The 27,548-nt window shown below is 45.4% G+C and overlaps 1 protein-coding gene across 2 annotated transcripts in view; it reads left to right on the plus strand.

The window, feature by feature from the left end:
• Positions 1-1,428: 1,428 nt before the first annotated feature.
• MRPS21 (mitochondrial ribosomal protein S21) overlaps positions 1,429-27,548 on the plus strand; it is a 189,659-nt gene continuing 163,539 nt past the window's right edge. Inside the window, exon 1 of one of the 2 annotated variants that reach the window (XM_078670382.1) lies at positions 1,429-1,580. The gene's annotated coding sequence lies outside the window, so the exon portion shown is untranslated. Of the gene's footprint in view, positions 1,581-22,813; positions 22,836-27,548 lie in introns of those variants that run through there. The other variant, XM_078670383.1, reaches the window with a different exon arrangement.

The following is a 27,548-nucleotide window of genomic DNA, read 5'->3' on the forward strand; positions in this document are numbered from 1 at the left end:
AAAGCAATCTGAGGCCTCTAGAAGGCACTCAATTCCATGAGGATCAGGTGTCACACATTGAAAAAACATAAACAAACATGCTTCAGAACAATCCTCCCTTTGATCCTTCTGTCTAATCTCTTCTGGACCAGTTGTTTTGTCTGCATCCCTCGCCTTTTCCTGGTTGCCTGCTTTAAAAAAAAGTAAAATATAATTAAATGATGCGGTCATTTCTTTAGCAGGTGCATTGAGGTAGGAGGTTTTGAAACGAGCGTGACGCAAAGTCTAAAAAATACAAATGCATTAAAGCACATACTTCTTTTGGACATAATAATGCTAAAGGTCTAAAGTTTTCACTGAAAGTAAAGGTTGCACTGTATGTCCTATTTCTCAGCGAGCAAAATGGTCAACCATGAGTTTCTGTACCTCTTCAACTCATTAGCACCCGCATCAGAGAAATTGTCTTTAACTCCTGTTACCTGAGTAAGATCTTGGGCAACCGTATCCTGTTGGACATTTAATGGCACAATATCTAATTGTGGTAAGGTAGCTATGTACTTTTGGTTCAGTTAGTTTGCACCATTAACAAACCAGATTTTTGTGGTTTCACTAATAATAAATATTTACTATCCCTGCTTGATTTGCAAAAGTAAACTAAGAAGAACAGTTTGCAATAATTGAAAGTGTGTGTATGTATGTTTGTGTGATTTGTAATGGAGTTCTCGTTTGGAGGAGGCATGATGAGAAATAGGCAAGCCATGACAGAACTGCCAAGTTATTCTGTGCCTTGGGTAACTGAAACCTTCTGTCTGTCTTTGATATTTATACAGGATCACTTTGCATTGTGGTATGTTTTAAGGCTATTTCTAAACTATTTTATTGTGCAAGTGTTCCATGCATGATCAAGCCTCACTCAAAATGTCACACACAAGTACATCTAATAACTGGAAATGTCACGCATAAGCAAACTGGAAACTTGGAAGCTATGTAAAACTATAGTATTATTGATGAACTGCACAGGGTCGATTTGCTGCCGAGGCCATTGGGTCATCTGGTGCATGCCCAATAATAGCTGCGCAGAACTGGGATCTGGTGGTTTCAACCTTAAGTCCACCAATTATAACAAATCAAACTGATTACAAATAAACTCTAAAATTAATTATAAATAATGCACATTTGCAGCGATATAGCAACAAAAAACGTAAATCAGTGGCTGCAAAAAGAACTACCTATAAAATAACGATCTCCGTATTACACACGTTTTGTTGCAGTCTTTAATCTAACGGCTACTCGTTTAAGAAAGTCATATCTTCAAAGTGTTTGTTAACCGAACGGTTGTCATTTCTCTTGTCTTAATACATTCGCCCTTGACGCTTGTTAGCCTATGTCGTTACCAGGAGAAGTTTTGCATTTAGGGTGCGTCTTTTGGTAGGACTTCTGCTTGTATTGGGCTTTTTTTCAGGGGAAATCGTGCTTGTTTTTGCTTTCAGTTTGAGCTCGGCACTGCACTCGAGGTCAGTGGGCAGGCTCTGTTCGGCCACTGTGGCTGTCGCCTCGACTGCTCAGCGCCTGGCGCCTGGAAGAGTCGTATGTAGGTGCAAGTAAGTATTTCCCTCCCCCCAACAGGTTTCTATTTTCGGCCTCAGGTACCGGCAGTTTTCATGATAGCATCCAACTCAGAGAGCCACCCGGACTGTACTTCGAGTTACGAGTGCTTCACCGTGGCTCTTGTACCCATGCCCTTCTTTTGCCCCTATAGCCCACCTCGGGGCAGCCGTAGAGGGGTGAGATAATAGGCAATGCACAGCCCCCCCCCATCACTTTACATGCATCTCCATGGGACTAGGCTCCCCCCCCCACACACACACAGTTTACAAAGGGCGGCTGAATGCTTTTAAGCATTTTGATAGCAGGGCCCCTGATATTACGACGTGTTGCTGTGATCTACGTATCTATGAGTTTCCCTCACATGTAGCCAATTCATCACCTGCGTAATTTGCAGATTTTTAACCAAAATTAATTAATCAAGCTATTGTCGCATATTGGAAGGCCCTTTGAAAAGAAAACTGTTCACCTGTTAGTTGTTTTTAAGTGATAAACTGCTACCAAAGAGGAGAACTGGTACCAACGAGAAAACGTTGTCATTTTTTAAAATGTCCAAAGAACGAAGTAGTACTGTCACAGAACTTTCGTTTGTTACTCTGCATAATTGAATTTTCTTGCCATAGTTTAGTCAGCCTGTCGAATAATTTGGTAAATCCAGGTCTTAAGCTGGTGAAACGAAGAGAAATGTATTATTTCTCCTTCTTTTTTGCTTTTTCCATGTGTGCTGCCTTGTGCAGCACACATGGAAGAAGGAAATGCCATGGTTTGTTTCTGTACAGGAAGGTGTGTCTTCCTGTACATAAACCAACCTTTGTCACTTTCATGTTTGCTGCATGAAGAAGCACACATGAAAGTGACAGAATGGCATTTTAGGATTGTATATGTGCAGGAAGGGACACCTTCCTACACATAAACAATCCTCCCCTGCACGCAGACACCCTTGCACTATGCTGCGTTGGCGCTAAGGTGCTAAACTTAGTGCCATCGCAGGGGTAAATGCAAGGCTGCACCACATTCTTGTAAATATGGTGCAGCCTTGTGTTTCAGAAGTGGCCGAGCGCGGCGTTAAGCCACGACGGCTAATGACGCGCTCTACCACTATCTTGTACATATCCCATGAGTGTTTTCATATGCACAAATTCACCTTTGCTTTACCATATTCAAATACCCGCCTCCTAAAAAGTAACTTTACGCTGAAGGTATTAATAATTTTATAATTTTGGAGTTTCTGTCGCTCCCACTTCAAGATCTCCTTTAGGTATTCCTGCTGGTGATGCAACTAAACTAAGCAAGTGTTTTTCACTACTGCTTCCTCACTTGATGGTGAATTGTGTTTCCTCAAATTATGCAAAAATGTGTGCTGTTTTTAAGATTTAGAAACGTTTTTTTACTCTTATAACACTCTAACGTTTCATAATTTAATGACTATATGATTTTGTGACTGTTGTGGAAGGACTGTATTCAGGACGAGTGTAGTAGTTCGGGAATGAAATAATAGGTCAAGAGAAAATGCCTTTGATTTGGGCAGGGTGGTAGAGTTTGTCTCTGTGGGGATGTATTTTTGGGGGAAGTGGACTGGTTTATACCACGTGCAGCTGTTTGTGATGTCACTCAAAACTTTGTGTGTTTATTATGTGGTTTTAACTTTGGAGAAGCCGAAGGACAGCCTGCGTTGTGCTGTGATATGCACTGCCCTAAGTAACAACCCTGCCCATGACTTCTGCCCTTAGATTTGGAGAATAAGGATGCATCACAGATGCAACTGCATCAAATGTACTGAAAAAGTAAACTTTCCTAATTGTATACATTTGGCGGAGGGAGTCAGTTGGGGTCCGGAGGCTGAGCAGACAAGTAGTTACTCCTGGTAGGCTGGCCAACCGACCTACTTAAATCTACATACTTCTTCCCCTTGGAGTGTAATTCATTAATGAATTTTCTTACAAGAGATAGCGAGCCCTGCCTCTTGGCCCAGTGTGTATGAGAGCTATTTTTAGGTCGAGCTTGGGCAGCGCAAGCAATGCTCTGTGAGGCATGCTGTAATGACCGGTTACTCACCGGTAATATTCATTACTCCGAGTCGTAGCCCTCCCCGACCCAGTCATTACTAATGAGCATAGCTCCTCCCACCAGAAACTCCCAAGCAACTAAAAACCCATCCTTTCCCTCCAGGCCACACCCGGAGGCATATAACCCTGCGACACGCCCAGCCGCGGACAGTGGAGGGAGTTCCGTGTGGGGGAAAGGCAGGGCAGGGTGGGGAGTACTAAACACCGGAATATGGATAGTTGGAGGTAAGTAAACAAATTTCGTAGCGCGAGCTGCTTTGGATTTTGCTGTACAGGGTGCGCTACGAAATTCGTTTTATTAATTTAATTGTTTACTTGCCTCCAATTATCTATATTCCGGTGTTTAGTACCCCCCACCCTGCCCCTCCCCACGGAACTCCCTCCACCGTCCGCGGCTGGACACGCCCATCCACATCCTGTACCACCAAGCCCAAGAAGCCGAACAGGGAGGGAGGGATGGGAACCTGGACTGGGACGGGGAGGGCTACAACTTCGGAGTAATGAATATTACCGGTGAGTAAGTGGTCATTATCTCCTCGTCAGCCCTGCCTGTCCCAGTCCTTACTAAGGAGCAGAGACCAAAGCAAGAATCGGCTTCACTCAGTAGCAAAACAGACTTAAGCAGCACATGCAGAAAGTCACACAACACGAGCAAAACGCAACACTGCGTCCCCAAACCCAGGTGACACAGTCCCACACATCACCCAACGACCACGGGACATAAAAGTGTGAGGAGAACACCAAGCAGCATCCACGCAGAACAGAGCCAGGGAAGCCGCCCGGGAGCAAGCCCATCGCGCAGCCACCCCTGAGGCGAGCAACCTCGAACCGACCCAGGCGCCAACACACCACAAGCCCAAACGCAGTCTCCACAGCCAACTCAGCCACAGACGGAGAGTAGCCACAGAAGGCCCCTGATCAAGATCAGCCAGCCCAAAGGAAACAAAAAGGGAAACCACCCTATGAAAAACGCACAGCAGGAAGGAGGCACACCTCCAGAGCCCGCACAACGGCCAAACAGAGCAGCTGCCCCTAAACCCCAGAAAAAGGAGCAGGACAGAAAACAGGCAAAATCAGAAACTCCAACAAGGAGCAAAAGAACGAAAGACCGGCCTCAAGAGGAAACAACTCCACAACCACCTGGACACCAAGGGGCTCACCAGCTCAACGCCCGAACCCCGAAAGGCCCACACAGCCGCCAACAGAGCGCAAGGGAGGACACAGCCTGACCCAAGTCGAAGCCAACCGCCAAGAAATCCAAGACATGCACCGGAATCCAATGCAGACACACCCTGTGTCGGACAGCAATCCAGGAAAGAAAACCCCATGACTCGGACAGCAATCCAGGAAAGAAAACCCCATGACTGGCATAGGACATGAGAGGCGAAGGGCTCCCGGCCCGAGAAAAAACTCAGCCACAGAAGGAGAACACCCCAAAGCCAGGAGGTCCAGACACACCCCAGCCACCCCGCAAGCAGACCAGACACCCCCGAGACAGAGGGGAGACAACAAGGGACCACTGGCAATCACCAGCAAGGCCCCACCGCCAACCACAACAACAGAGGGAACCAAGGCCACCCAGACCAAACCGGAGCCACCAGGACAAACGAGGCACGACCCAGTACAACCCGCAGCTGGACCCGCGGATCCAGCGCAATCGGGGGAAAAGCACACAGCAGGCCCCCGTACAATAGAAGGCCAGGGCAACCACCCTCCAGACAGCGTCTGACCGAACCAGAGAACAACCTCAACCCAAGGCAATCCCCGGAGATGCAAAATAGGTCCAACAACGGGACCCCGAACTAGGTCAGCGACAGGCTCAACTCGGACAGGGAGGGAAACACCCCACACAGGTGAGCCGCCACCGAGAACAAAATCCCCGGCAGACGTAAAGCCCAAAGGGACCACAAGGAAGATCCCGCCCCCGGCTGAACAGCAGATCCGTCAAGAGAAGCCAACCCTGCACGCCAACGGTGGATGACATAACACACCACCATCGCACAGTCCAACCGGACCATCATGAACCTCAGGAGGACCCAAGGCAGAAAAGAGGCCAGGCCAACCGAACCGACTATGGGACACACAGAAAGCATAGGCAGGATTCAAACCCTAGACCAGTGCGAGCCTGCGTCACCAGAGGCACAAGACCTACCATCGAGCAATGGCTCCCTGGTCAAAATGAAAGCACCACATGAACCAAAACCACCATGGGATACTACGAAAGCAGAGGCAGGATATGTACCCTTGTCCCGTGTGAGCCTGCGCCATCAGAGGCATAAGACATACCATAGAGTAAGAGCTCCTAGGTCAATCAACTCCCATCAATTCCAAGACAGTCACAGGACCAACCGCTCTCGGGACACAAAAGGACAACCCCGCAAGAGGATCAAACCACCAGCCATCAGGACAACCCGCGGCCAATGGCCACACCCCCGGAAACAACAGCAGACAACCCAGAGAAGCCGGAACCCAAAACCCCAGTGCAAGACACACCAGGGGGAACAAGTGCCAACGGGGCCATGGAACAAACACCACAGCAGCAGACAACAGCTGCTGAACATGGAGCTGCCGGGGAGTAGTGGAAGACTGAGCCCCCAACAACCACCGCAGTCCTCGCAACAGAGCCAGTCTGCGGGGCACCGACAGGAATACCTCTCCAACCGAGGCGCCGAAACCACCCAACGAACAGTAGCACCTGACTCCCACACCGAACGTAGGAACCACCATGAATCCGCGTGTACTGGCATATGTACAACCACCAGAACCAGGACAGGACGGTAGCCCCCAAATGGCTTCCGGACCAGACCCACCACCTCCATACAGCGGAGCCCACTCACACCCAAATCACTCATGTCCAGGATGTGAAGAGAACAGAGAGACATGTGCCCAACAAAGCACCCCAGACCAAGCAATGCAAGACCATAAGTGCAACCAGGGAAAGCCAAACCACAACAGGACAGCGGGGCGGCCCACCAGGGACACAAACACCAATCGGAAGGAACCCGAAGGAGCCCAGAAGCCCCAGCCACAGGAACCAGCCCATGCAGGCCACGGCCCTATAACATAAATAGTAATCGAAGCACAGAAACCACAACAACCGAAACGCCAGGATATGAATCCATATCCTTCGGAGGAGAGTCAGAGACCTCAACCACAAGGCCACAGAGACACATCGTGCGGGAAGTACACGTCGGGTAAAACTGACTCAAATTGTGGTCTGCATGGGCTGGTTCCTGTGGCTGGGGATTCCGGGCTCCCATTAGATAACCAATTATTTTCTTTGTTCACTCAATTCTCCAATGGAAACTAGCTTGAATAGTCATGTTAAAAGGAGGGTGGTGGTATCAGGTATTGAAGCGGGTGCAGCATGACTCCAAAGGACAAAAGCTTGAATTTCAAACTTCTCTGCAGCTACCTACTACTGTACTGGCACCCTTGTTTTTTAAGAGTCCAACTTCTGCCATTTTTAAAAATTCATTTAGGCCATGATTTTCTTCACACCTTGTTGAAAAAAGGCTGCTGATGGCTCACTGCTTCGAAGTTGAGAAATGAGCTGTGCTTCATGGACACAAACTAAATGTGTGATTTATATTTGCTCCTTGGGGATTCCTCAAGAGAATTTTCTGGAAGGTACTCCGGCCTCCCTTAAGACACACCTATGCACAAATTGCCCCCTACTATTCTTTGAATGACCTGTATGGTGGATAAAAATAGATGGTATGGGCAGAAGTCATCTTATTTGCCCCACATTGGACATAGTTGGCCCGGGCCCCTGACTTTCTAGAACTTTTTTGGAATCTCCTTCAGCAGGAGGAGTTCAGGTCCCAGCTGAGACTGCTTTGCTTTATCTGTCTCCTCAGTTAAAACAAAGTGAATGAGCAATAGTAAGATGCCCTCACTCTAATTTCATATGCACAAGATGATGAAAAAATGCATGATGACCTTGTCAAAGGAGTTGAGGATCTACTTTCGCAGTCCTGCCAGTTATTTTGTAATTAGCCTTTCAAAATGGTAGGAAATCGTTACCAGTAAAAGAAAGATTATGTACAGGTATGGCATTTGTATACATTTTTGAGTACGTATGCCTAGAAAGCCAGCAGGTTCAAGATTCCAACATTCTGTTGTGAGTTTTATGAGACACATTACCTGGGCTCCTGTTTCCCTGCAGCGTAATTCTGAATAACACGCAACTGAGCAAAAGGGAAATGCGGTTGCGGTGCAAATGCAATTTTTTTCCTCTGCAGGGAAGACTTTGTTCCCCCATGGAAAGAAACCTTTTGCCGTACATCCCCTTCAAATCTGGGGTTGATCTGTTCCATTTCCACTCTTGAAGTAGGGTTACTGCACCCCTTGGCTCAGATAAATCTCCTACCCATTTCCTGGGTGGTAAAGGCTTTTGATGGCAGCTTGTTAATGCCTACAAATATGTAAGTTTAGGGTTGTTCTCAAATTCAATATGGCTAACCACGCCTTTTTAGGTCTCGCTGGTGTTAGCAGGGCGAAGCGCTGATTCCAGCGAAAAGACCTTATGTTGTTCACTTGCCGGGAATGTTGCACAGGGGATGGGCACGCGCAGGGCCGTCTGCGATTTCATCGCCTGTACGCGCACGTACAGCCACGCGCCGTGCACATCTCCTGTCCCAGTCCCACAGCAAGTCAGCCTCTCGAAATCACGCACGCACACACACACACACCCCTCTGCCTCCAAGGTGCCGCGCTCCGGGCGAGCTACGTCACCGCGAGCCTGGCACAGAGGCGGGGCATCTCCCGGAACCTCGCAGGCTCCAAGGAACTTTCCTGCCTATCAAAGCAGAGCCCGCCTCTCTCGCCTGCTTTCCAAGCCTCGCTCGTAACATACGCATGCCTTCTTGTTTTATATCCTGCTTGGTCGTTATCACTGTCTTGCAGAGTGAAAGTCAAGTGATTAACAGGTATTGCTTTTTTTCTGGCTCCCTGGTAGTCATACGGTTTGCACATATAATCTTCTACAGCAAGTACATAATCCCACTTAGTCATCTTCCTCACTGTAACGTCACTACATGTAGCTTACTTTAGTTTCGAGGAGAAACCTTAGGTCTTTCTTTCTCCTTCAATAATAATAGAACATATTCTTTTACTAAGATTAAAAAGTTATTGTTTTACAAAAGTAAGATTGATGCTTATCTTAATCATGACATGCCTGTCCTTGAGGCCCTTATGGCCATCACAAACTATGTTGTCTCTTGTTTGCTTATAATCAGTTTGTGTATTGGCTCGCATTTAGTCGAATTAAAAAGCATACATGTACAATCAATGTTTAAACCCTGCGACCTTCAGATTACAGGCTTGGGGCTGTGCAGCAGGCATTCAGCTCACTGAACAATCAAACGTAGATTTATAGTACTGGAAAGATTGTCCACTTTTGTCGAGTCGGGCGTTTGCTTGGAGTGAGGGAGGAACCTTGTGCAACAAAACACACCAAACTGAATCACTCCCAGGCACTTGCAAGCTGAGCAGCACGATCAGGCTTTTTAGATAGCGCCTAACGCTGGTGTCCGTCCTGATATTAGCGCTTCTAGTTCGGCAAAACAGACATCGCTGTGGTGCTGAAGTGAGTTGTATTTTATGTTCCTCTGAGGAGGTTGGGATAAGAAATGGGGTCTCTTTAGCCCCGTCCCTGAATGTCCCTTGCGGTTTGTTTTGAACACTGAAGGCCGATTCCCGTCACTTTGTGGAACAGCACTTGAAAACACATGCTTTAGTATCAAAGTATAGAGAGCAGGTGTGGCCTCTCCTTGTGCAATGATGTTACTAAGAACAAGCGGGGGCAGGCAAGGAAAAGTGAAGTACTAGTGACAGGGTTCGCGAGCAGACTCCTGAAGTGCTGGAGAAAGCAAATACTTTCACCAGAAAGTTCAAACACCTTGCGGCACTTGAAAAGAGGTTTGTCATTTTGTGTATCAGAGTACGTCGGATCCATGTAAACAGAGTGAAACAGGTAATATCACAGGGTTAGGCCATCACATGTAACGTCCTTTCGGCTCGTTACATATTAAAGGCGAACATAATTTGGAACCTAACTTATAAAAGAGATCTATCTCTTGGACGATCAATGGTGCAATTACCTGCTCACCTCAGATCCAGACAGGTCTCCAACTCCACCCTCCAACTCCAACTCCACCCTCCTCCGACTCCACCCTCCTCCGACTCCACCCTCCTCCGACTCCACCCTCCTCCGACTCCACCCTCCTCCGACTCCACCCTCCAACTCCACCCTCCAACTCCACCCTCCAACTCCACCCTCCAACTCCACCCTCCAACTCCACCCTCCAACTCCACCCTCCAACTCCACCCTCCAACTCCACCCTCCAACTCCACCCTCCAACTCCACCCTCCAACTCCACCCTCCAACTCCACCCTCCAACTCCACCCTCCAACTCCACCCTCCAACTCCCACCCCACCCTCCAACTCCCACCCCACCCTCCAACTCCCACCCCACCCTCCAACTCCAACCCCACCCTCCAACTCCAACCCCACCCTCCAACTCCAACCCCACCCTCCAACTCCAACCCCACCCTCCAACTCTACCCTCCAACTCTACCCTCCAACTCCACCCTCTATCACTCAGGGGCACCACCACATCACTCGGGGACACCACCACATCACTCGGGGACACCACCACATCACTCGGGGACACCACCACATCACTCGGGGACACCACCACATCACTCGGGGGCACCACCACATCCCTCGGGGACACCACCACATCCCTCGGGGACACCACCACATCCCTCGGGAACACCACCACATCCCTCGGGAACACCACCACATCACTCGGGAGCACCACCACATCACTCAGCCCAACGACATCATCACTCAGCACCACAACAGCACTGTCCTTGCTTGCTACCAACAAGCATTGCCTTAGCCAATAGGACTCGCATTAGGAAAGTGTAAGCTATTGGCCATGTGAATAACAATGCTATTAATTTATATATTTTCAAAGCCAACACAAATTTAAAAAATGTGTCATTTACAATACCAATAGCTCACACTTTCCTAATGTGAGACCTATTGCATTGCAAATGCTTGTTACATGTACTCCCCACCACCTGCATGCAGTTTCCTATTGCGGATTTATTGGCACACATGATGGAGAAACCCGTAGTAGTAAAAACATCTACAACTGCCAGGAATCCCTTGAATTCTTGGCAGGAGCAAATGCAAGCATTGTCTGCTATAAATGCACCTTTACTGCCAACAATCCCTTGGCGAATTGGGTTGTAAATGTATGATTATTGTAGAAATTAATTTACTATTCCAACTCCAATCTGTGCAACAGTAGGGAAGGTGTTGGATTTTAAATCCAACACCTTCTGACCCCTCCTCAAGTTGTTGTTATGACTTGCTGGGTGATGGTATGCGTTGTTACAACACAGTCGTTCTTACGACCACATTGTAATAGCCTGCAGGGAAACCAATTGAAGATGAAAAAATACCAGACTCAAGAAATCCAACACCAATTTGTTAAGATAAACAGTATTTTTATGAATTAAAGGAATCCTAAATGAAAAAGATCCAAGGGAGGGTTCCGGAGATCTAGATTTTAAAAGAAGCAAAAAATCAAGACGTTTCACTCAACCGCAATCCAGCATTGGCAAATTCAACAAATTTGACACTTTGGTAATCTTAACTAATCACAATCAGTCTTGATAGAACTTTTTATTGAAAGAACCTGTCAGGATGACCATTAAGGTCCAGTGGAACAGTAACCTTTACAAGAAAAGTTGTGTCCAGTTCCAGTGTCAGTGGCTAGTTGCCTTTGACTTCCATGAAGGGGTCCTGATGCAAGAGATGCAGGATGCTGCAGATGATCAAGGATGCTGAACATGCTGTGTGGTCAACTGGGAGCGTCCTTGAGGATAATCCTCGGTCCATGGTCCTGGTGGAGCGACTTGGGCAACAGGGGTCGATTTCGAAGTCGTCTTTGGTCCAGCAAAAGTTCAGTCGCCACTGGACTACTAGTCTGGTCACAGCCAAACCACTGGTCCATTCTTGCGATAGCTCTCCTTCTGGACAACCAAATTGCACTCTGATGGCTCTCCTGCGTCCAGCAGACACAGGTTCCAATTTTGAGTGTCCGGTCTCGTGCTCAGAGGCTTCGCTGCGGTGAGGAGCAACGATTTGGTGATCTGGGCTACCATCTCATCCAAGCAGGCTTCCTTAATTTTTGTGATTCTTTGCTGCGAAAAGGAAGTCAGCCAACTGACTCTTGAAGTCTCTGCTTCTGGCATGGGAATGACTTCTCTTCGAGCAGTACACCGCAGGCACAGTCCTCTCTTTGTTAGGACAGCAACAGGTGTAGTCCAACTTTGTTGCATCCTGTTCTTCGGTCTTTTTCTCCGATCCAGGCGAGATCTGAGTTCTGGGGGCCAAAGGTTCCTCTTTTATGCCTAAAAAGTGGCTTTAGTTAGGTCACAATCACTAGCCAATGGGCTACCTGGTGCCCTTCCACCTTGTCACAACTTCTTATGAAATGTGGCATCTAGCTATCAAAGTGTGCTCTATTCTGCTCTCTCCCTGTCTGAACCCTTCTCTTGGTTTGTGAAGCTTGGTAGCCTTCCCTAAAGGTGTGGCTACCTAGGGTCTACACGAAAATGGGAAAACGGGTTATCCAGTATGTGGGCCCCTTTCTGTCTCCTACACCAACCTGTCCGCCCTGACAAAAAAGCAGCCCTTCGCATGGGTGTTCCCTTTTAAAGCTCGCCTTTTAGGCTAACACCCCATAAAGCTTCATACCAGTAACAGGTTACGCCTCCTCCAGCTGCAGGCCTCTCTTGTTACCCATCATGGGGGACGTTTACATGTCTTCCCAGGCATGCAGAAGGCTGCTTGTAGCCAGCATCTGCAAATGGTCACTGGGAAGCATGGGCAACAGAGAGGCAACTTTCTAAAACTCACATGTAGCAAAAAGTTACATTAAATTGGATAAGGGCATCAAGTTGGGCTTAATGTAACAAGTTGTTTGATACCTTGAAGTACCAACTTTAGAACTCCCATTCAGTATTTAGCACAGCTGAATTATCAGCGTGTACGTCGGTACATGTCATTGAGGCTACTAACATCTTCTTCTACAGTAAAAACGACAATTGCAAGCTTTTAATGGTAGACCACATCAAAGACCTGTTCTACTTTTTAAAATGTTGCAGCCTGCCTTAGAACTCAATAAAGCAAACACAAGGAGATGATGGACGGAGTGCTGAAACTTTTCAAGCACTCGCCCCAGTCACAGATCTGGGTTGAATCCATCATCATTCTTTAGCTCACTTTGCCACCCCAGTTCAGACACAGCCATATGGAATCAGTCTGGACCCTGTGCCTCATGGGAACAGTCCAGCCCGAACTGCCAACCCATGTCTTCCCTGGACCGGAAACAGGTATCCTGGGACCAGTTTCGGGCTAACAGCCCTCCTTAGCCAGGCTAGCTTGAATCCAGTGGCAAAGTGAGCAAGGGTCTCACGTCTGGGCGTACCCTGGAATGGCATTGTGAGCAAAAAAACGATGGATTTAGGCCCAGATCTCTGTACTGAATGTATGACATTGTTCTTCATTCTGTCCATCAACTGTTGTTTTTGCATTAGAACTCAATAGGCCTGCTGTAGGGGGTGAAATATATATTAAATAGGGAGGTTTGGGCTTTGCCATTGGTTTAAATGACAGAGTTGAGTTATCTGTTTAAAACTGCTCAACCAGTCTGCAGGGGGGAGGCTGAGAGATCGTTTTCAAGTTTCCCCTTCCAGCGTGGCACAATTAGTACTGCAGCCCTTGTGGGAACACTAACTTACAGTCCCTGGGTACCCTGGTGCCATGTACTAGGGACATCTAAGTAAGTAAAAACTTTTGTGGCAATTAGGTATTCAATATATGGGGTCAAAGCACTGGCACTGATGACTGGTTAGCAGGCCTCAGTGCACTCTCCGAGTCGAAAAACGAGCTGCATCAGTCCAAAACTTTGGTGGTAACTTGCCAAATTAGGCAGTTCCTTACACTCGTGTTTCTAGTCTGGGGTTTTCATTCATTGCGTGGTGGTGGTTGTAGTCTTGATATGAATAATTAGACACAAATTTACTAATGCTTTTTCAAAATAATTAGTAAAATAAATCCCAAGTCTGTGTATAAATGTTGATCTGGTTCTCACAGAGTGATCTGGAAACTTTAATTGTTAACTATGATTTAGGAAAATGCATGTACTGAGTTGCAATCTTACAAGTGCATTGTTATAGGACCTGCGAGAGAGATAGGATTGGCATATAGAGTTAACTTATTCTATGAGGCCAAATTGATAGATGTTGTTACAGGCCTCAGTGGTGTATGATTATGCATTGAAATCTAGAATTTGAAAGATGGTAGTACTCGAGTCTCGACTCTTCAGCCACTTTTCTGCCTGCTATTGACACGTGTAGCTTAATGGTTTACCATTGCATTTGCCACACTTTTTTTCTTTTAGACCTTTTTAAAAATGTGAGACGAAGACAGATAACAATATACATGATTAGGTATTAATATGCCTGTGAAGGCTTTTCATAATAGTCTTCCTACAGAACTAAAACGTACAATTTTATCTTTGGTAGTGGCATAAGATGAAAAGGTTGAACAAAGATCTAAATGCTTTCATATTTGCATAACCAATAAGATTAAAATACTATGCAATAATAAGCAGTTATAAGAGATACAGATAGCTTAATATGTTGCCTTTATTATCATTGTATTGAGTTATTATCTGTGAATTGTTAGGTGAGAGCTTAACCACACATTTTATAAAAAAGTAGAGTAGTACAGACAATAATAAAGAAGGAAAAGGACAGAAGAAAAATGGTGTGGAAGGAAGGGACAGCACAGAGAAAGGATGTCATACCGAGGGTCACAGTTAATGATTGTAGGCTTGTGTCGGGAGAACCCGTTTTTTATGACCGCACCCTGTAGATTTTCTAAGCCCACAGCGAAAGCTATGACCTTGGCACAGAACTGTGTGTTTCTCATTCCTTCCACTGAATTATACAATTCTACTCATGCCAATTAGGGGTCCTCAGAAACACAACCTGTCAGAGATTCTCTTGTATTTGGAGGTAATGTAGTGAAGGCTGATTTTGAACCACCAAAATTGGTGCCCACACAAATGTTGGTATTTAATGACGTAGAGTTTATTATGTGCTATTCTTTTACAATACCTGAAGAATATTGAACTTCATAGCTATTGCGAAGGACTATTTCAATTCTGTTGTAGAATTAGAGGTGAGGCTTCTGTTAGTTTACAACAAATGAAGCCTAGAGAGTCACGCTATTTGGGGCCTAAAACATGGCCCTGATACACACATGCTAAATAAATGAACCATTCATATAACCTAATATACAAACATGGAGTATTTTAGGGTTCCTCTAGAACTGTAATACAAGCTGCATTATCAAACATATACAAAAGCATGCTCACACCCAGCACCAGTGGTAATGATGGGTCTTATTCAAGGGAATAGATGGGATTGATCACCCTTAGAATGTGTCCTTGCATTAAAGTGGACTTGATTGTTTTCTGTATAAATCAAGGCTATCTAATAATTTGCGCTATTGTACACCCTTAAAAAAGAAATTGCTTTGGTGACAATAAAATCCCATCCGGAGAGACAGTGATACATGAATGAGTTTGCATGGTGCGGTATGGCTTCTGAGAGGCACACAACCATTATTTTTTAGTGAAATAATGAGAATTCCACTAACCTATCTGTCAGATGGGATGCAGCTAAAGACATAATAAAGGGGGATTTATATCACATTCCTCATTGTTTTTAGAAGAAATAGAGCTCATAAGGCTGAAGCCTCTGTGAAAGCTGATCACAAGGGCACCTGTTCCTGTAAAATGTATATGGAACTGTTGAAATTAAGAGGTAAATTAGAACAAGTACTTTTGGGTGAAATGGCACAGAATATGTTACGACCCAACAATTGTAATTTGAAAAAGATGACGAATATAAGTTTTTAACTAGGATAGAAAAGATTATGTGGGTTTTCCATGATTTCTATTTTATAATTCATAGCGACGGTGCTCACCTGTTCTCTGCAGCCAGGCTGACAATCGGACAATTTTGGAAAACTCCATTTTACCCTCTGATCATATATATGGTGGGCCAAAATGTGGTCAATGCATGCTATGGAAAACTTTGCGGCCATATTGTATAATAGGATACAGGCATTTGAAAAAATGTAGGCGTCCTTTGTATCTATATGAAAAATAAAGGAAGAATTAACCTCGGCCCAAGATAGATACCTAAAGGCAAACATGAATCTAAGTTATGCTGTTCACAAACTTCCTTGAGCTCATTTGAGCCTAGGTCTATGGGTGATATTGGTACTCTGCAAATGTAGACAAAGTGCATTGGTTTATGCAAAGGTTTGTACATTGTATATGCCATACAAGGTGGGGAAGTTTGTTCTTTTTTTTTCTTTACGTTTTACATCGGCCTGCGTAAATAGAGTTGAGTGGCAGGAACGAGATGTTATAATCTACTGTGTGTTAATGCACATTTACCAGATATCAAAGCGAAATAGGGTCGATAAATACACTGCTGTCTTGTTAATTTTAGGTTTTAAAATGTTATCGAATATTATCCATATCTGAAGAAGTCGTTAGTATTCAGTGGGCCAATTGATGATAAAAGACCAGAGTTTTGGAAATTTGGTTCATTAAAGGTGGAAAGTGATAGTGTATATTTATAATATACTATAAAGTAAGATTTTTAGAAAGCAGCCACGTAGTCACATTTATGTGTATAGCATGACCATGGCCACAAAGTATGGTGCAACAGAGGCAGTGGGTAGATCCAGGAGGAATTTGCGACCATGACTTCATAGGTCATATTCGGCAATGCCAAGTCTTTTTGGGTGGTTTTCAGGAGTCCATTACATTTTCTGAGGCTCTTTGTGAATAATTAAACTTAAATACTACACGTTTGAACTGGCCCGCCCAGTTCCTGTGTGTTCATGTTACACGTACGCAATTGACATACCTGGTCTGCTGCAGCTTTTCAAGTTTTACTGTTGCTTTTTCAGTACTGTGGGTCGGTCCCACGACTCATTCTGTGGGAAGTATTTGAAGACTCTTAACTTAATCTTTTTTCTACCTACTCCTGCCTGCTGGAAGGCTGTGATTTAAATTATTCACCCTTTCCGTGAAGCTAGTCTCCCCTCTCTTGATTCATGTTATGCCTTCTAGATCTGGTAGAACACTGAGGGCAAAACACAGCCGTCCACACTGACAATTGTAGTATTGCTAATCATTCTTACATGCCGAGATTTGTGCCTTATCATGAAGCAGTCCTCGATGACTCATCAGATCTGCTGCCCATAATTTAGTAATCCCCAGGGCATGCTCACATCCGCCCCACATCCCTTGCCAATCCTTCTGGGTGTGTATAAGATTGTAATAAGTAAGATCCAGCTGGGGACAGACAACAATCTCTCTAGGTCTGTGGCAGCGCTACCTCTGCCGTGTCTTATGTGCCTTTTGCTTACAGACCTACTGCTTTTGTTTTATTCTTAGTTCGACTGAATGGGTATCGGGGCTTTAAGTATGTTCGTCACCCTTTGTCGGCCAAGAAGAGGCCAAGAGTTCTATGGGTGTTGGCATATTCTCTTTTTTTCAACCCCAAATTTCTTGACTGCTACAGAAACGTTAACGTTTAAATCAGGGTTCTCCAATGTCGGCCCTCCAGATCCATGGCAGATATTTAGCATATCCACATTTAGATAACTGTAGTTATCATAAAAATGTGGCATGGATCCGGCCCTCCAGGACCGACATTGGAGACCCCTGGTTTAACTGTTCAAGCAGCCTCCAGTCTGGTTCTCTATCTGTCTGTTGCCCTTGCCATCTTTGAGAGCCAGGCTATGTGATCCGCTTAAGTGCATGCATGGTTTTGTGGAACGTATGCGTCTCTGTGTGCAATGCACTTTTCTGTGAAACTTAGTGCTTGTCTCTGTTCGTGGATGTTTGCATGCCTGTTACTCTGAATGCATGGGTGTAAAGCTCTAAGTGCATGTCGCCTCTGTCTGGCAGTCTGTGAGGATGTGTCCATAAGCTTGTTCATCTGTATGTTTGTCTGTGGTGTTGCTCGGTTGCTTAAAAGCTGATGCAAGTGTGGGCTCTGTTTCTTTGTGAGTTCGATATTAGTCTACCCACAAGTCAATCAAACTATTTTCTTTCAGAGGCCTGCATTCCACTAGATGACACAAAATGTGGTTCTGACTTCAATGGAGTTTCCACCTGCACCACTTTATTTATTTCCACAAAAAAGCTGGCATTGAAAACAGTCTTTCTGGTCGTCATTAAATCGGCTAAGCTAGTAGGTTCTCTCCAAGCCTTGTCAAATACCTGTACTTTATTTCTACCAGAAAGTATGTATTTGAAAGATGGACCTTTTAATCCTGCGCAATTCGGGTGCTCATTTCTCATGTTTCTCAAAATATTATTCAGCCTGAATTTTGTTTGACGCCTGGGAAGCTCTGGCTGGATATTGAGTTTGAGAGTGGTTAGTAATTAATCTCTCAAATTACATCTAAGTTCTAAATCTCTCAAATTGTATCACTTCTAAGTCCAGCACTTTCTGCATTTAAATGTATCCGCTCGATCTAGCTACTCTTGAGGAATAATGTATACAAGAGGGGGGATTTGGGTGTCCAGGTAGATTTAATTATTACCCCTAGTCGTAAAATCCTAGTGGTGAATGATACTACAAAACCAAGGATACTAATTCCTACTCCTGGAAAGTCAAGTGAAAAAGTGGAGTAATGTGGTTAGGCAATTGGGAGTGCAGCAGAACCCCAAGCTTAGGAGACAAGTGGGGCTATGCAAATACTACATAGTAACCAATGTTCTCCTCCTCCTTCAGAAGAAGGACCGTGCACACGCCTGGGAATGAACTCTAACAAGTTGTAGTTGTTGTGTGCATTTTGTGAGGTTTTCCGAGCTTCTTGCTAGCCGAATTTTCTTTCATGTCTGATTAGTCTAATGATAGCAGTCTTCAGTTGTGCTTAAAGTCTAGAGTGAAGGTCATGAGCTGGTGAGTAGCGGTTGATTTTAGTCTGAAAATAATTTCCTGGTCTCCCAGAGAATGGGAACTCCGTTATTAATAAGATATGTAGCTCGAGGTGCTCCTTTAGTGGTGGCTGTGGTGGTATCACTTTAAAAAAAATATATATATAGTAACGTTTTATTGGCATTTAACATGTTAACAACAAAACATTTGCCTTGCTCAATATGGATACTAATACACATTGCCTCATTGCTGTTCTGCGTTCCCGGAACAGTGTCCCTCCCACTGTTACGAGGAGCTCCATGGGTTTCATCTAAATCGTCAGACTGTGGTAGCCCCACCAATTTTCCAGATTTTTTCGTATTTGCAGGGGCATCCCCTGGCTTTGTAAATCGTTTCCTACAGTTGCAGTTCCAGTCCCTTCCCTGAGTCCAGGCTTCAACTGAAGGGGCCGTTTAAGAGGTCCCTTTTGGCTATTAACGCGCCCAGACCCACCCTTGTCCCCCCATATCCTCTATGATACCAAGCAGAGTAATCCTAGGTTCGGTGTCAATAGTGGTACCCACCACGGCAGATAGAACAGCAAGGATGGCAGGCCAATGGGCATACATTGCCATGCCTAACAAAAAATAAATGACGTTGTCCAGCTGTGCCGAAACTGGTGCTCATGTAAAGCGCTCCGATACCCGATGTCTCGAGTCTAGTTCGTGACACATATAAGACAAAAAAAAAAATACATTGAAGAAATCCCCTATAGGGTCTTTACACTTGTGGCATGCTGAGGAGTCAGTGAGGCCATCTCTCCACAAAGTGAGGGGAGGGATATAGGCTTGGTGTAAATTCTTGAATTGTATTAAGCGGAGTCTGGCAGATATTGTTAATGTGCAATGTGCCATACAGCACCTCTCCAGTCTGTCTCATTCAGGTCCCCACCCGACCTTTCCACTTCTCTTTCAGAGGGGTCAGTGATGTAGGCGAGTGCACCACTAGGGATTTATAGATCTGGGATACCCCTCCCTTGTCTAAATGCCCCATAAGAATCTTGTTGTCCAAAGAACTAAACACAGGAAAGTCCTGTAGTGTGTCTTAGCAAGGTATGTAGTGCGTTCCGAAGTTGTACGTAGCGGTGGAATTAGGAGGTTGGCATTTGAAATTCTGCTTTGAGGTCTTGGAATGATTTCATGGGGCTTCTGCCCCAAACGTTTTCCACTCTAGATAATCCAACAGAGTCCCATCCCTTAAACCCATCTAGAGTGGACACCTGATACAGCGACCTGCCTTGTCAGTTTGTGGTTCCATCCTAACCACCAGAGAGCGGCCCTCATGCTCTAAACGCCACTTGGGGTACCACCAGGATGTTGGATGGAGTGGGGGCAATGTAAAGGATGTGGAGTACATTGTCCAGTCTCCTTATGTTTAATTTGCCTCTGTAGTCAGGGTCTTTCCAACCTCCATGTAGCCACTCATTAATAGGGAGTAATTGTGTCACCCAATAGTATGGGCGCATGTCTGCCATGGCTAGGCTCCCGTCGTACATCCCCCAAGGGCATTTTCCAAAGGCTACTTTGGGATTACAACCGGCGCAGATACATTTACGGTCCTGAGACAGAACGAGGTCAGACCAGGCTTGTGGTATGTGTAAAATGTAGTTTTGTAAAACAGAGTAATTTTGGAAGGATCATCTTTTTGTACAATGCGATCCTAACCATGGTATTGAAGGGAAGGTTATGCCAAAGCAAAAGATCCTCCTTGGCCCTGCGCTTCACAAGAGCAAGGTCCAAGCTTCATGTTAGGTCCGGCTCCCAGGATACGCGCAGTCTGAGGTATTGAAAGGTAACCCAGCGCATGGAATCTGGATTGCCAGGCCTCATCCCGGAAGTCTCCCCTCAATGGAACCAGTAGGGATTTGCCCCAATGCCTCCCCAAGAATACCCAGGATTTGAAGAATTCTGGGCTCAGTGTCAGCTGTTCTGGACATGAATAAAATGATGTGTCTGCGTATAGCAAATATGCGGCCCTCCAACGCCAAGCCTCAAACTTGGGTGTCACATTGGATCCACACCGCCAGCGGCTCGATGGCGAGCACGAATAAGAGGGGGGACAGTGGGCATCTGACAGTACTCCATGAAACCATGCCTCGGTGCCTGCATATCAGACCCTAACAAATGCCCCGAATTGAGGTCTGAACCCCATGCCACTAAGCATATCATTAAGATAAGTCCAATCAACTGAATCAAACTCCTTTTCAGAATCAATTAACAGTCGGCCAGCTGGGCCTCCTAGAGCTCTAAAATGGGACAGTACTTTGTGTACTCTGGAGTAGACTGAAATGAATTATAGCCTGATTTAATCAGACCCTTATTTCTCTTAAATGGGGTGATTGCTGTTGGGTGTTGTTTTCTTTTTAGGTATGTGGAGGTCTAGTGGTGGTGTGTTCTAAGTAGTAATCTTGCTTGGTTGGTTACTTTGTGTACCTAAGGTTAAAGGATAGGCTTATCTAAAAGAAAAAGTATTACGAGGCGTTTTTACATTAAAAAAAAAAAACATTTTAAGCAGAGGTGAACCTTGTGCAGTATGACTTCCGAGGTTGTAATGTCACTGGAAAATGAAGAAGTATGATCAATGTGTGGCTAGGTTGGGTTTTTCTAAGGACAAGCATAAATGGGCGCAGAGATGCTTGTTTCTTTCCTAGATAGAGGTGTGACATTTTTTAACTGGATAAAAAAGTGATTAAACCATGCGCTGAGGAGGAGGACTTGTCAACTGCACATGCCTTGAAAATGCATGGGAATGCTTTGCCTCAAAACAGTTGTATGTATTTTTAATTCCAGGAAATTAATTTTTAACTAAAATTAGCATACAGTGTGAACAGTCCAACATTCCAGACTTATGTTACATCTGCCAACACAGTGGTATTGGGCGTAAGGGTGAGGATTGCGATGAGGTGTAACAAGGATTATCAAAGGAAGAAGAGTGGTAGACAGGGGCGGCTCCCCCTCTATGGTGGAGGAGCATTACCCCTCTGACAGCAACAGCAGCAAAACTTGAAAATAAAACAATAAACCATGTTTATTATCGAATTATTTTTCTCCTACTGTGGAAACCGGGGGTCGAGTGACTCTATCAGGATCTGCACCTCTATATTGGTAGGGGATGGGAGTGGGGGGTTAGCAAGGACTGTAGGGATACCGTTGACTGGACGTGGAGGACACCAATGAGCTCCATAATTAAAGGATGTAGTAATTAGGGTTTCTTCAGCACTAGGTCTCAGACCATTGTAGTTGCAAATGTGGACTTAGGGTAGGATACTAGTAGAGCATTAGGGGGACTGAGCCCATGGAGGTAGCCTAGATGGATCTCTGGGTACCCCAAAGTGAGATTAGAGAGTCTCATTGTAAATTCGAAGATAAATGCTGTTAGATAACTGTGTTTCGCTCATACCCCTTGTCCAACCAGCTCTCTTTACTATAGCCTTATAGCCCGCCGTAGAGGGCTATACTGGCTATTAAAGGCCCTCTCCAGCGTTAAAGGCCCCGAGCTGAAGGCGAGGGCCTTTAACAAGGGAGAGGGACTTTAGAGAGGGACTTTAATAGCCGGTATAGCCCAGCTACGAAGGGCTATAAGGCTATTAGAACATTCTGCCACTAGAGGGCAGAATGTTCCAACAAAAAAGAACAAAGCCTTATGGGAGTGTGAGGGGATTGGAATCCCCTCAGTGTCCTTGAAGCCTTTGTTCACAGCCAGAGCTGTGAACAAAGAATCATTGGAATGTTGGAGCTCCAGGCTTATACCAGCCATTATAAGCCCGGAGCACTCCATTGTTTTCAATGGAGCTCCCAACATTCCAATGTTCTAATAATAGTGATGAGCCTTTAGGAATGGGCAACTATGTGGAGTCAATAACAAAATGTTCGACGAGTGCGGCTAAAATGTTGCCTTGTAATATAGCAGGGCTAGCATCCAAACTTGACATTCCTGAATAGGCCAAGTTCATAGATCAACACTCTATTTGTCTTTTTCAGGAAACCTGGTCAACAAGGCCACTATATCGTGCAGCCTACGCCAATTTCAATAAAGAGGCTGTATCTAAAAGCGCAGATCCTTAGAAGCATTGAAACCTGGGTCAGTACTGCGTTAAACTGCAAGGTCAAAGAAATGTCGGTGTCTTCACCAGCTATTCTCTGTATTTCATTGACCATCCCATCCTAAACAGCTTATTTTTACAATGTGTATTTGAGGCCAGGCAGAGCCTATCAAGATTCCCCCACTATTGAGTTGTTGATTTCACATATCACACCAGCCCCGGGGGGGGGGGGAATTTTGATGTTTGTAGGTAGAGGTTGTAACTGCCAGTTTGAACCTTTAGACGATAGTACTGTTGTACTTACTCTAGCGGAAGATAACGTCTGGTGCATTCCCAAATTGCTAATTGCACCAATAAAAAAATGGTACCCCCAGCACTACAAATTAATGCCCTTACAATGGAGCAGGGTCTACGAGCAGGGAATGGCAGAACAAGGTCTAATAATGAGGGGAAGCATACTTTTAATCGTGCTCCTGCTACTAGCCTTTTTGATTATATTCTCGTGGACATAAGGGCCTGGCCTCTTTAGATTTATTTAACTGTTGTTCCATTATAAGACTGTGATAATGCTTTGGGTTTTGAGGTTGAGCTACCTGTTCTTTGTATGGAAGCTAGCACTAGAGAATCATTTGACCGTAGATTGCAAGTGACCAGCAACGTGCGTAGAGTGAAATGGCCCATAATGGCCGACTGGCAGGAGCTGTAGTGAAACGTCAACACTTTAGTTGCATGCAGCATTGAGGACCTTCTCCTAGTTGGGAGGGATTCTGGTTGGGCCTTTGGGGTAAAGATTAGTTTCATTTAAAACAACTTGTTTGCTGGACTGAAGTAACATTTTTATATGGCAACTAATATGATCTTTGGGAAGAGGGCCCCACATTCCTGGTAGCATAGAACATGTATGGAAGAAAAGTTTGCTCTTCTGGCTGCAATTAAACAAGAGGATAGGGAAGCAATTAAAGCCCGGAGGGATCTCTATAAGAAGGCTATTCAACCAGCTAAAAGAGATTGGGAAGTGGAAAGACCTGCTGGTCACAGCTAGGAATGGGGATCAGCGTGCTTTCTGGAGCTTGGTCTCCACGGGTAGTAAGGAGGGTGTCTGACCTGTGGTGACCAATGTGTTAGCAGCAGAGTGGATTCTCCACTTCTCTAACCTGTACTGATTGAAAAGAAATGTAAATCCCACTCAGCGACCTTGTTGGTTGACAATTATTCAGAGGGGGAGGGGGGAGCAGTAATAGTAAGAACTTTGACCCAATCTCGTTGCAAGAAGTTAGAGTGGCAATCGCTAAGATAGCTCCTAATAAAGCTCCGGGTTGAACAAAGTTCCAGGGGATCTGTTTTTAAGTTAAAAATAGATGTTTGGTCTCCTAGTTCATGTTAATATTTAATTCCATCATGGGTAAAGCACCAACCCCCCCTCCTGGCCAAGGGCTAAGGTCATTCCAATGTATAAGAAAGGCTTCCCAGTTGATCCACTTAATTACAGGCCGATACGCTTAATTGATTGCTCCCAAAAGTTATTCAGTACCTTACTCCTTGACCGGCTACATGTCTGGATGGGAGAGAAAAGAAATAGGAACACCCCTTCAAGCGGTATTCCGGGAGTGTATTAGTACGGTGGACTTGGTTTTCTGATTCCAGTTACTTTTTGGGAAAACGGTGGTCTTTGGTAGTGGTCGTCTGTATGTTGCATTTGTTGATTTATATTCAGCATTGGATTTAGTTTATCAATCTAATTTATGACGGGTGTTAACTGGTATGGGTGTCCCCACTGATCTTTTGACCATTATAAACAGACCTCATAGTCATAGATTTGCCCAAGTGCGCTGTGAACCTACAGGCGAGATGACTGACCCTTTTCCTGTTAATCGTGGGGTAATACAGGACTGTGTTCTGCCCCATCCTTCTTTTCACTTTATTTAAAGTAACGAAGATGGGTTTGAATTATGAACAGGAAGATCTGGTGCTCTAGCGTGTATGAATAAGAGTTAGACTCGTGGTTCCAGAGTGCACGGTGCCAACCGGTCTGGGCAACAAACCCAGACAGGAAACAACCCCTGTAAAGCTGTAGGTCAAGCCTCACACCATACAAATAAGTCCAAGTCCTGTGCACACGTATCAAAGTGTTAGGTTCTAGTGTTAGAACCAAATCAATGTAACAATATTCAAGAAAAGAGTAACAAAGGTCGGTATCCAGAATTGCATAAAGAGTAGACTTATCTTGATCAGTACACATGAAACAAACCAGCCGACACGTGTTTCGTCACACAGTGTAGAAGAAGTGACTCTTCAGGGCTGTGCATTTCTATAGTGGATCAGTAAATCGCAACACCGGTGTTACTTCCAACCCGGCTGCGGCAAGGTAAAGAATGAGGCATGTAAAACACGTGTGAAAAACGATTCCCTGGTGGACTGTACGTCACGGTATGGAAAGACAAAGGACGGGTGCGTCCAAAGTTGAAAGTATCTAATAGTGTTCTGTGCTGCACGAGTCAGTGCAGCGATCTGTTCAGTCGATACAGGTGATGCCTCATTCTTTACCTTGCCGCAGCCGGGTTGGAAGTAACACCGCTGTTGTGATTTACCGATCAAGATAGACGGACAGGATCAAATTTGACCACTAAAAATCAAACCGACAATATCAATTGCCAAAAAGTTATAGTCGTGACGAACGAAGAACAACACAGGCCAAGTTATTACATTCTGATTTTCCGGGAACCTAGAAGCCTTGAGAAAGTCACACGACGTGACGAAACACGTGTCGGCTGTTGTTGCTTGTGGACCCAGAAGAGGAGGACACAGAATTATCATTAGTCCTTTACAATATCTATCATCCTCTCCTGGTCATGGATCATTGAAACTTTTTGTAATACCTTATGTTTGTCTTTAAATATGGAGATGATCTATATTTTGCTTGGTAATAAAATACCTTTTTTTGTGAGAACCTAAATTGTTGGCTATTTATGACATTTGGATCAATGCACAGTAAATGTCCTTTGTGTAACAAATATTGACCTAAATAGTTACAGTGGAGTGCTGGGTTATTCTGTATATAAAAACCTTTGTTTTTTTGATGGGTAACCACTCCATGAGAGTACATGTGTTATAAAAACTCTCTCCTTCTGCCCCTGGGTGGTCCCCCCCCCCCCCCCCAAATCCCACCAAATGCATTTCGGGGCAGATTTACAATAACTGGCGCATCCCTGCATATCAGCAGGAATGCGTCAGTTATTGTGCACCACGGCTCCGCCACCATGGATGCGCCGCGTTTACAATGTGGCGCACCATGGGGCAAAAACGGCAAAGATGTGTGACACACCGGTGCCGTAAAGGCGGCGCATTGCTGGAGTTGCGTCGCAAGCCCGACGCAGCTCCAGCAATGCTCTATGGGGGTCAATCCTTATGCCTGCTTCAAGCAGGTGCAGGGTTTTGATGCACCATGGGTTCAAAAGTGACTGAGTGAAATCTTGTAGATTTTACTCAGCCACTTTTGGAAAGCGTTCCTGCGCCGGAACGCCCCCCCCCCCCCCCCCCCCCCCCTGCGTAGGAAAACCTACTTCTGGCGCAGGGCTTTGTAAATACCCTGCAGCATGGCGCATCTTTTGCTCCGCCGCTGCGTCACAAAAGTGACGCAACGGCGGCGTAAAAGAGGCGCAGGGGGCTTGTAAATCTGCCCCTTCATGTTTCGCTTTCGTGTACTTCTCCACCCACCCCCTTGCGCTCGGTGTTGTTTTTGCACTGGTGTGCTTCTCCCACGACCCACACTCCCTGTGTTGATGTCACTTCCGAGCACTCGTCGCTCCCCTGTGTATTTCTACTTTGCCCCATGTTGCTCTCTCCCTCTTTGAATGCACGACTTCACCTCGTTCCCTCCCGCGCCATTTGCTCTTATTTTCACCCCCTTCCCCCACCCACGAGGCCCTTATTTTTCTTCAATTTGCGCTTTTGTGCAAAAAAAACTAACAAACATTCATAAGACAGAGTTTGTGCTTTTACATAAGCTCCACTTAACAGTATATCCAAACGCAGTGATGATCAGCTGCTAATGTATAGGTACACGTGGGGGGAGGGGCCGATCCTCCGCGTACCTGCACAGGTGACACTGCTCGGGACTTGGTACGTGACCTGACCCCAGGGCCTGCGCCGCTCCCGTCGCTTTCCTCGGAAGGCAGATGGGCGTGGGCCCGCTCAACCTGAAGTGCCTGTGTTTGTTCTTCAGACACCCGCCCCAGGATGTCCTAGGACACCGTGTTCTCACACGCCCTCTCACGCGCTCCCTGCTCACCTGGGCTGGCACCCAGAACAAAGCGCCTGGCATGGAAGTGTTATATAAGAGCCCACGTACCTCATCATGGAGTTATGCAATGGACTTGTTATTCACTTCTTTTTCTGGCTTTATTTTCGAAGGCCCATGGAAGTACTGTTTAGGGAAGAGGACTGAGTCTTTTGTATTTTGTATATCTATTTTTGTGATTTTGTTTAATTTCAACTCTGAAACACCCCTTCCTCAGATTTTTTTAATCCCTTTTTCGATTCTTTTTGACTGTGTGCCCGTAGTTAGTTGTAGCTTACACGGCACATATAACATTGCGAAAGACGAATGTTCGCGTTATTACAATGAACTGTTTTTTAAAAAAATTTTATTGACCTACTTTCCGAGTCCTTGGGAACATTTAACACGATAACGTGGAACTGGGCAAAATATGGCACAAAACACAAACCTGTCGAGAACCTCTTTGGGTGTGAAG

The sequence above is a fragment of the Lissotriton helveticus genome, chromosome 12 (assembly GCF_964261635.1).
Source record: "Lissotriton helveticus chromosome 12, aLisHel1.1, whole genome shotgun sequence".
Classification (NCBI taxonomy): domain Eukaryota; kingdom Metazoa; phylum Chordata; class Amphibia; order Caudata; family Salamandridae; genus Lissotriton; species Lissotriton helveticus.